Here is a 10,873-nt window from a genome sequence, read left to right as displayed (position 1 = left end):
TTATTCATACAATCCAATAAACCAACATTAAAGAAAATCATTCTTCATTAGAGGGAAAATCATTATTTTGAAAGAAACTGAATGGGAGGAGGGCACCATGAGGGAAATTTGATCCCTCTCAGCTCATGTTAGATATGTGCTTAAGATAGATCTATATTGGTTCTAACCAATCCCTTTTTAACTACTTAATATATAGGCTAAGATCCCTAAATACATTGATATCTAGTGAGAGTCTTGTTCATTCGAGCTGTAAATATAATAAGATACCTAATTGCATTCAGATTCAAAGTTTCCAAGTTATATTTTATTAAGGTAATGCACTTTTTATACAAAACTCTATAGGGAAGATATAACACTTTTTGTGTATACAAAACTTTATAGGGAAGATATAAGGTTGGTATCATGATTTTTTTTAAAGTGGAATTGAATAATATTTAGATGAAATTGTGATTCTTCATTATTTATAAAATATAATTTTGAATATATAAATGGATTCAATACCTTCAAAAACTCACTTGGATTATCCACATTGCACAACTTAAATTTTTTATTCTAACCAATCCCCCTTTTTATCAACATTGACTAAAAAAGATACCAAAAAACCCAAAAATTAGAATGGTGTTTAATTTTAATTTTAATTTTTCTAAGTAGAATTGAATAATATTTAGATGAAATTGTGATTTTTCATTATTTATAAAAAATAATTTTAAATATATAAATAGATTCAACACTTTCAAAAAATCACTTGGATTATCCACATTACACATTGCACACCTTAAACTTATTATTCTAGCTAGTCCTCTTTTTGAACAACATTGACTTAAAAAAACACCTAAAAAAAACCCAAAACTACAATCATTACATTACTAATGAGAAATTTATAAAACCATGTGCAACAAAAGTTGAAAGAGAGAAAGCATATTGGATTTTCCTACCCTTGTGTGGGAGGAATTTGGAAAGCAAAATGACTCCAGAGATGTACAAGGTATCGAGGTTGAAACTGATTTGTTTTTGTTATTGCCGATTCACATGTTTGTTGCACAACAAATTTAGGTAATGAAGAACAACATGATTGAAAATGAACCTGTACAGACATAGTGGTACATTAATTCCGCTCGAAGTGACCTCCTCCTACTTATACAAATGTCATGTCAGATGTAGTCTCTCCAATTCTGATGGAAGGAGATATAAAAATTTGTGGTATGATAGCCTAAATTGAATTGCAAAAGTAGCGGTGTGAGTTTTAGAATTGCAGAGCAACCTCCTTGTGACGGTTGAGGTCTGTCAGATAGTGTGTCGAGGAGATGTATTCTCTTGTGTCCAACGATTCCTGTAGATATGGTGTGTGCAGAAGCGACACTATCGAGGATTCTGAGTTTTCTATGTTCTGTCCTTCCCCATTTAGAAGCTGAAAAACCTAATTCAACATGCGTTGCAATTTCCAAAAATAAAACACAGAGGTAGATTTGATCTGTATTTAATAAATGAGGAATTGTGGTAATTTTCAGTCAGTACCATATACTTGTAGTTGCATTAGAGTTTCGGGAAAATCGTGAAGGCACTAGCTCTGGATCAGTAATGGGCTTACAAATTCTCATTTTAACAACTTACCTGTTTCATGGAAGGCCTGAGGATGGCAGTCTGTTGGACACATAATGCAGCGATGGAGGCCATCACATCCAACTAATGGGCATTGTATGCATTGCCCAAGCGAGGGTCAACCAGCTTCTAGATGCTTCTACATTCAAGCAGAGGCTTTGCCTGCATTGATTCCATACGTTATGCAACAACCCACAGTTGAGTCTTTTCTTATGTTGGAAGAAATGCTAACCGAGGCAGAGATGGAAGCCCAAGTATATAGAGAATTACACAGCCATGCTACTCACACAAATACGAATAATCTATCACCGATAAGTAGGAATCACATACCCACATCACTAAGCTTTGCTGAGAAGAGTCAATTGGAAGGCGACCAGTAATTAGCTCCAGTAGAAGTACACCAAATGCGAAAACATCTGTTTTCTCATCAACAATCCCATGCATGACATACTCTGGGGCAAGATAGCTGGAATATAAATGTAACAAACATGAATATTCCCGGTCCACTATGAAGAAAAGTGAATCCATCCTTATGAAACGAATATCAAGTGTATGAATGTTCCTAGCAAATCCTCAAGAAGAAGTAGAACTACTCACCCAAATGTGCCTTCAATAGCAGCTTTTAATATAGGTGTGTCCATGGCTTCAGTAGCCACTTTGCTAGTCCAAAATCTGAAATATGCAGTTCAGAAAATTGTAGAAAATCATGTAGATTCACAAGCTCATGTAATCTACTAAAACAAGAGACATGAGACAAGAATATACTTCTACTTTCAACTAGTGGAAGCCAATAGATCGATGAAAACAATAATCGACAAGAGGAAGAACATCAATGGCAAATAACACAATAAGTATCTGGGGAAAGCCACAACTCAAAACCCCACTATCTGTATTGCATTATATCAGAAATCCAAGATGCAATGATTTTTCTCACAAGAACAATCCCAACACTCAGTAAAATCAATCTCCAGCTCACCAACAAACTCTTGGCCAACACTTAGCCAATTCTCCAGCTCTCCAAGCCCCTATTTCCTTGCGCCCTTGGTCAAAGAATTTGGATGAATACAATATGCTCTGCTCAACCTTGAGATTAACCTACACAGATATTTCCTATCCTCCGGATGATGACTTCCTTTGGCCAATAATTAGCCAAATTTCCAAGCCCCCAAGCTTATAATACTTTGCACTATTCCTGAGAGAATTAGGCCGTATTTAAAGGGAAATTCCTCATCCATAACTACGCAATCCCTTCTAGGTTCAGTTCCTGATTGCATGCACCATCTGTACAACTCATAAAATTATACAACAAATAGTACATTGTCCCTGCACTCTAGTCTCAATTGGGTCTTTCTTAGAATCGACATGCATGAGTTTCTGATGAGGGAATCTTCAGTTAACTGGAGTAGCACTAGTTGAGTGCACTAATGCATCAACTAACTGTTAACTCACTATTAGTTCCTCAAACAATTTGGAACTAATTTAACTGGACTTAACTCAATAAACTGAGTTAACTAATTACAACTCATACTTAACTCATCCTGGACCCCTATAATATAGGGAGAACATATACATGACTTCAGAAAGACTTCCAACTCGAAATTCCTAAGTTAACTAAGTCAACTCACTCTAGTTAACTATTACAAGTTGCTATGAGAATAAAATTCAATTTTAATTCTCAGTTTAATTCAAGGACAAATTAAACTGGAATTTTTGGATTCTATTTTTATCATTTCTTGTTGCTATTTTCAACACTCCCTCTCAACAAGAAAGGAATTCAACTCGATCCCGATCCTGAACCTTTGGAATGTTCTACATGCAACACTTCTCTCTAGTGTTGTTGTGTATCCAACTTGAATCAGAATGATGCCTCTGTCATCAAAGTCTTTGACTGCTATTGCCTCTGTCGACTAAAAACTCTGTGCTTTTGTTGACTCTGCCTTTCTACACTATCGTCAACCCTTCTCTACGCTTATTTAGTATCTGACTTCTCTAACCTCTATCACTTTGATCTCTGACTGCATTAATCCCACTGGTTCCTCCCGCTACTATGTACTTTGGGCTCTCGTAGCAAGGTACGATCCATGAGATAAAACCACTCAATGGATCCTGCCCAATTTTAGCCTTCTTGGGACTATCACTTCACATCGCCCCACCTCACACCTGGAGGTATGGTTGCATGTGATCCTTCTGCCCACTTGGCTCAAAATCCCCCCTTATTGGAGGCCTCTGCATGACTGGATGCCTCCACTCGGTCTCCTCTCGGCTTATCCAATTGTGGCTGCTCCACAATTGTCTAAGACTTCTTCTGAGACTACTTCTTCTCTGCTTGAGTGGATCTCTCCACTCGGTCTCCTCTCAAATTCTCTAGTTGTGGCTGCTCCACAACTTCCTGAAGTTGTTTCAGAGGCTTCATCTGGGGCTGCATGTTGAGAGGTAATTTACTCTCCCTCTCAACCACCGAGTCTCTAAGCTTTGCCTTGCTCCTCAAGGCTTTGCATGCATCTTGAACCTCAAGAACATATAGGTTCTTGACCCGTGCACCGATCTGTTTCACCTATCCCGTGGTGATGTGTCTAAGGAAAACATTTCCCTTACTAAAAACCACATCATAGCCATGGTCTTCAAATACCGCGAATGAAACAAGATTCTTATTTAGTCCTGGAACATACATCACATCTGTGACCCTAAGAGGGGAGCCAAACTCCCTGTGAAAGGTAATCGTACTGATCCCTGTAGCTATATACCTCTCGTCATCTCCAAACTCTATGCTCTGCTTGAGGTCTTTGTCCTCAAAATCAATGAAGAGATCTCTATTCCCGGTCATATGAAATGAGGCACCATTGTCAAGATACCACGCGCCTCCCATGACAGTGTTGGCCATGCATGCAATGAGAGTGAAATCAAGTTCGAATTTTGAAGCTAAAACTTCACCTGTTGTCGCTACTGTCGGCTCCTTCTTGCTTGCTTTCTTCTGTGGGCAATTCTTGGCATAGTGCTTGTGCTCATGATAGTGAAAAAACTTGACTTTCGTCAAGTCCATCTTCTTTCCACCCTCTTCTCCTTAAGATTTCTTTCCCTTGGCCTTCTTTGCCTTACTCGCTAAAGCACAATCCTCTTCCACTTCCTTGGAAGAGGTCCCATCTCTGGTGTTCCTCCTGATCTCCTCCTGCATCAAATCCGACCATAGTCGTTCCCAATCTTGCAACTTCTCCCGACCATTGACAGAGTCCTAATAACTATGCCAACTCTTTGAGAGTCCAAGAAGAGCAAGGCTCATCATATCTTCCTCTGTCCCGTTGTCACAAAATTTTCTAGAAAAAGAGCCGATTTTAAATCAACAATATCTCCCTCATTTGAATTCCGATTCGACCGATTTTTTTATTTATTTTAAATTTGGGTATTTTTTCAGAAGGAATCCATATTTGTTATTTTTTTCTTAAAATTTTGCACAAAAATTTTCAGATTTGCTCTGCAAACTCGCAGCCCAAAAAACAATCAAGCTCCGATACCATGTAGATATTTCTACAAATCTAGCTCTGATACCATGTAGAAAATCCCATAGATTCACAAGATCATGTAATATATTAAAACAAGAGACAAGAATCTACTTCTACTTTCAACAACAGAAGCCAATAGATCGATGAAAACAGTAATCGACAAGAGGAAGAACATCAATGGCACATAACACAATAAGTATCCGGGGAAAGCCACAACTCAAAACCCCACTATCTGTATTGCATTATATCATAAATCCAAGATGATAATACAATTCTTGTTCTCACAAGAACGATCCCAACACTCAGTTAAATCAATCTCCAACTCACAAGCAAACTCTTGGCCAACACATAGCCAATTCTCCAGCTCTCCAAGCCCCTATTTCCTTGCACCCTTGGTCAAAGAATTTGGATGAATACAATATGCTCTACTCAACCTTGAGCTTAACCTGCACAAGTATTTCCTATCCTCCGCCTGAAGACTTCCTTTGGCCAATACTTAGTCAAATTTCCAAGCCTCCAATCTTCTAATTCTTTTCACAATTCTTGAGAGAATTAGCCTATATTTAAAGGGAAATTCCTCATCCATAACTACGCAATCCCTTCTAGGTTCAGTTCCTGATTGCATGCACCATCTATACAACTCATAAAATTATACAACAAATAGTACACTATCCTTGCACTCTAGTCTCAACTGGGTCTTTCTTAGAATTGACATGCATGAGTTTCTGATGAGGGAATCTTCAGTTAATTGGAGTAGCACTAGTTGAGTGCACTAATGCATCAACTGACCGTTAACTCACTATTAGTTCCTCAAACAGTTTGGAACTAATTTAACTGGAATTAACTCAATAAACTGAGTTAACTAATTACAACTCATACTTAACTCATCCTGGACCCCTATAATATAGGGAGAACATATACATGACTTCAGAAAGACTTCCAACTCGAAATTCCTAAGTTAACTAAGTCAACTCACTCTAGTTAACTATTACAAGTTGCTATGAGAATAAAATTTGATTTTAATTCTCAGTTTAATTCAAGGACAAATTAAACTGGAATTTTTGGATTCTATTTTTATCATTTCTTGTTGCTATTTTCAACACAAATGAAATCAGGAGACATCTTTGGAGCACAAGTTTCATTTCAATTTCTCCTCATCGTAAATGCTCATAACTCCAAATTTGTAATTAACTTAGTAGTACATTAACAAATTCCCATCAGAAGGATATGTCAGACTAAAATCCTACAATTAACTTAGTAGTACATTAACGAATTCCCATCAGAAGGATATGCCAGACTAAAATCCTAGCTGAGCTAATACTCTAAGACAAACATTGTAATATGCTTTTAACATAGATTTAATTGTTAATATATTTTCACCAAGAGAGGCAAGGTTCTCAATTTATCCCTGTTGGTGCTTATTAAACCGGGCAAGTTTAATATGACTCTATATTTGTTGGTGCTTAATAGACTGGACAAGGTTAGTTATATTTCTTGCAGATTATGGGAAAGAAGAAAAAGGCATAATAGTGGTAATAATCTCAATGTGATTAGGTTTTTTATTCCTGTAAGTGCTTAATAAGGGCACTTAAGATGGCCCTTTCCTAGTTATATTTCTTTGGTTATCTGCAAGAAGTAAAATGCATAATATTGGTATAATTTGGATGTTATACGTTTTGATGTCTATAACAAAATAGAAGAACCAAAAAGGATAAAATTACTTCTTGAAAAAGTGGAATTTTTTTCCTTAAAATTTCTATTTGGAGACACTTCTATCGAGGCAGATGATAAAATTCTTAAAATTGTCCTTGTATGCTTTTCATTCTATGGAAAGGATATTTTGATACATTTGAGTGACTAAACGATGCCCATGTTTTTTTATTCCTGTAAGTGCTTAATAAGGGCACTTAAGATGGCCCTTTCCTAGTTATATTTCTTTGGTTATCTGCAAGAAGTAAAAGGCATAATATTGGTATAATTTAGATGTTATAAGTTTTGATGTCTATAATAAAATAGAGGAACCAAAAAGGATAAAGTTACTTCTTGAACAAGTGGCAAATTTTTCCTTAATTTTTCTATTTGGAGACACTTCTACCGAGGCAGATGATAAAATTCTTAAAATTGTCCTTGTATGCTTTACATTCTATGGAAAGGATATTTTGATACATTTGAGTGACTAAATGATGCCCATGCTTTACTGTTGAAAACACGATTTCCTTTTCATAGCATTGCCCAACAATTCCTTTTGAATATTGTATTCTCTTTCAACATTATTTTTATGCTTTGGGGCAGAGAAATTTGAAAATGTGGTAACATTCAACCATAATTATCTTAATTTTTCATTTAAGATTACTGCTTTTTTCCCATAGTGACAGGAAACTTGGACATGAATTTGAAAATGTACTAAAATCCAACACTAAAATGCATTTGAATTTCTCCTTCAACACTACTTTTCCTCATCATGGCAAGAAATTTAGACAGGCTCCAAAGTTTCCATCATAAGGAATCCCTTAAAAGCTAGTCACCTCTAATGAAATAGTCGTTCCATCATAAGGACTCCCTTAAAATCTAGTCACCTCTAATGAAATAATTGTTATCTGGGATTCTCATAACAACATTTAAATAGAGCTTAGACTATGGTATCATATATGCCCTGGTTTTATTAAAGAACATTGAAAGGGTCTCAAGGAACAAATGTCCTAAGAATTTAGGAATGGATCAACTTACTAAGAAGATATAATTATAATGAGTTCCTTTAAAATATGCTTTAATGCATGAAATATTTCAATGATACAAGTGAAAATCAGGACTAATGGCATCATCCAACCCTGCAAATTCTGCTATTAGTTATCCCTTACTCATAGAATATGGGGGCTTGTATGAATAATGAGATAGAGTTTTTCTGTGGGTAAAAATTCCCAGTGAGTAAAATGTTGGATGCTTTGATATCTCTATGAATAATATGTCTTTGACAACCTTCATGAAGATAAAGAAGACCTCGAGTTGTGCCCAGAGCAAATTTGTACCGGATGTTCCAATCTAGTAGATGAAATAGAACAATCCAAAAAAGGACAAAACAAGAGTCATGGATCCATAAACCTAAAATACAATTCACGCGAGTAATGAATTATGTGAAGAGTTGTTCTCCTTTATAATTTCCTATCTCTATACCTTCTTAATCAATGATGCTAAGTTTCCATGTGGAAAAAACTGAAAAACAAGGTGTAGCCCACCTTCAACACCAAAGCCGATAAGACAAGTTGTGTTGGGATGGTTAATATGCACAATTATGCCAAGCTCTGTAAAAAAATCATCCACCATATGTTCCTCTATTCCACGACCTCTAGTAAGTCACTTGACAACTAGTAGCTCTCCATTGGAAAGTGACCCTTTATATACTTCAACATACCCACCACTGCCTATAAAGTTCTCTGTAATTGCTTTCCATGTCAAATTTTCATTTCTTTGATGAATGCTTTAGTCAATCTCAAGTTTTAAGATAATATTGTCCTTGTAAAATTGTAAAAGTACATAAATTAGAATAGATGATTCTTTGCAAACTTCTTAAACTTTGGGAACAAATAAAAAAAGTCACTCACATGTTGTATAAGATGGGGTAAACAAATGGGTATTGTAAATGAAATACAAGCACTCAAAGGACAATGTGGTGAAGTTAAGCGACAACAATCTATCATAATTTTTTATACCTGAAGAGAAGTTACAGGTAGCAGATTGTAGTTCCTGGAATGTAAAGCATTTCCATGAGGTCTTTGTTCTTAAGGGTAATGAATCATTGTCTGAGCTCAGACTTGTCATGGAGAATGAGGAGTCATCATCAATGCTAGGGTCTGATCTCAAAGGGGACCAACCTATAGCAAGATTTCTGGGAAAAACTCTTGAAGGAAACGTCATTAGGCAATGAAGTGAGTGGGATTTCCACAAATGTCAAATGTGAAACATCTCGCCGCATATAAATTAGATTGTCTTCATACTAGAGACTAAGAATGATTACATGACCTTCTAGGTGAAAACCCACCCCGAATAACCTGTAAGTAATCTTTGCTGATTGAAGACAAGCCAAATCTTGAAACTCATAAGTCATTAAAATAATTCTCATGTACATTAGGTCATTTGCCTATAATGTCTTTTCCCTGCCAATAAGCAAAAATATTTTCTTGTACTTAGTTACAAACAATTTGGTGGTAGAAAACAATTTGACTCTCAAAGGAACAAAAATATTATTTTTCCATCCATTCTGTGCTTTGTGCTCTATTCAGGGATGGATAATCTGATTTTATACAGCAACATAGAATATTGATTCTAAGACAATGGACAGTATGCATGGATTACACCATATATGATATAAAGCGAGATGAAGATATAAATAGACGATGCATCCAGTTTTACTGAAGAAATATATAATATTCTGAACATGTGAAATGATAATCAATCTAATACAACACCTATAGGTATTTTGCAGAGTTGGTTCAAGATACCTCAAGAAGAAACTCCACAGTAACTATGCTCATCTTGAGAGGTACTAGGGTGGTTGACTTGAGAAAAAAAAACATATAATAGCATTTGTGTCTACCATGAAAGAAAACACCAATAAGAGAACACAACACTAACATGTATTCTGGGAGGGGGTAAGTTCAGTTCAATATACTTGAAGATGAGATGAACACAGTTGTCCTGTGTTTAACTCAGAGAAGCACTAGGATAGTAATTTGAGAAGAAAAAGGTTGTATACTTTTGTTTATGTACTATTAAGAAAACATCAAAGATATTTAGGGGAAGTTGGATTATGATATTTGGTGTACTCAGTGTTTATGGGTAACTTGAATCACAACAACAAAACTCCACTGTTAGATGTGATTATTTTAAAAATAAATAACAGAACATGAACATTTCTTCCGGTAAAAATGGATTTGAGCTACATAAATAAATAATTGTGTATTTAAATATAACATAATTTATAATTAGAATTAGTTGTGGTTAATATTATTGGGTAGTTGACTAGTTCTAAATTAATAGGTATCAATTTAGAAAAGAATAACAAATTACAAAATCTTGCATAATCAGTAAAGAATTGAAGCTTCTGACCTGCAATGGGGATTTCCACAACAAATTCGGTGTAGAAAAACACAGAAAGCAGAGAAGAGATTCCAGAGACAACATAGGACAATAGGACTGCTGGCCCAGAGTGTTTTTGGGCTTCCAAACATGTTAGGACAAAAATCCCAGCACCAATAACAGCTCCAATTCCGAACCAAATCAAATCCCACCAATTTAGATTCTTCTTCATGTCATGCCCACTCCGAGCCCGAACCTCGGTCATTTCCACCTCGATCGAAGACCTTGCAAACAATCTTTCCCAAAATCGATTCCCTATCTGCCGCAGAGCATTTGAATAACTTCCCCAGCTCCTGAAGGACTCCTCTGGTAGAAATTTACCGTTGTCGATTTCCCCACCCCATCTTGTCATGTTTCCCAACTTCAATCAAGGAAAAACAGATTCAGGACTGATGCTTGGCTCAATCTTATACGATCGAAGCCAATTCCCACCTTTCAAAAGCAAGAGGAGCTCCTGTGAGGGCAAGCACATAATGTATATAAATTTTTCAGATCAGAGAGTGTGGATGTGAAATAGATAAAATATGAACACAAAAGCAGTCTAATGTGAACATATCTTATGTCATCCAAATAACTCTTATATAATTCAAATTGCATAACTGGAATGTAGACCCGTGGAGATGGGTACATAGTGAAACCCAACT

The 10,873-nt window shown here is 36.0% G+C and overlaps 1 pseudogene; it reads right to left on the bottom strand.

The window, feature by feature from the left end:
• Window positions 1-1,243: 1,243 nt before the first annotated feature.
• On the bottom strand, window positions 1,244-10,581 carry LOC149229717 (receptor-like cytosolic serine/threonine-protein kinase RBK2; annotated as a pseudogene).
• Window positions 10,582-10,873: the final 292 nt, after the last annotated feature.

Source organism: Pinus tabuliformis, chromosome J (genome assembly GCF_031772625.1).
Source record: "Pinus tabuliformis cultivar Carrire ecotype Pingquan chromosome J, CPIR1, whole genome shotgun sequence".
NCBI lineage: Eukaryota > Viridiplantae > Streptophyta > Pinopsida > Pinales > Pinaceae > Pinus > Pinus tabuliformis.
The sequence above is the reverse complement of the archived record's forward strand: the minus strand, read 5'-3'. Positions and strand labels throughout refer to the sequence as shown.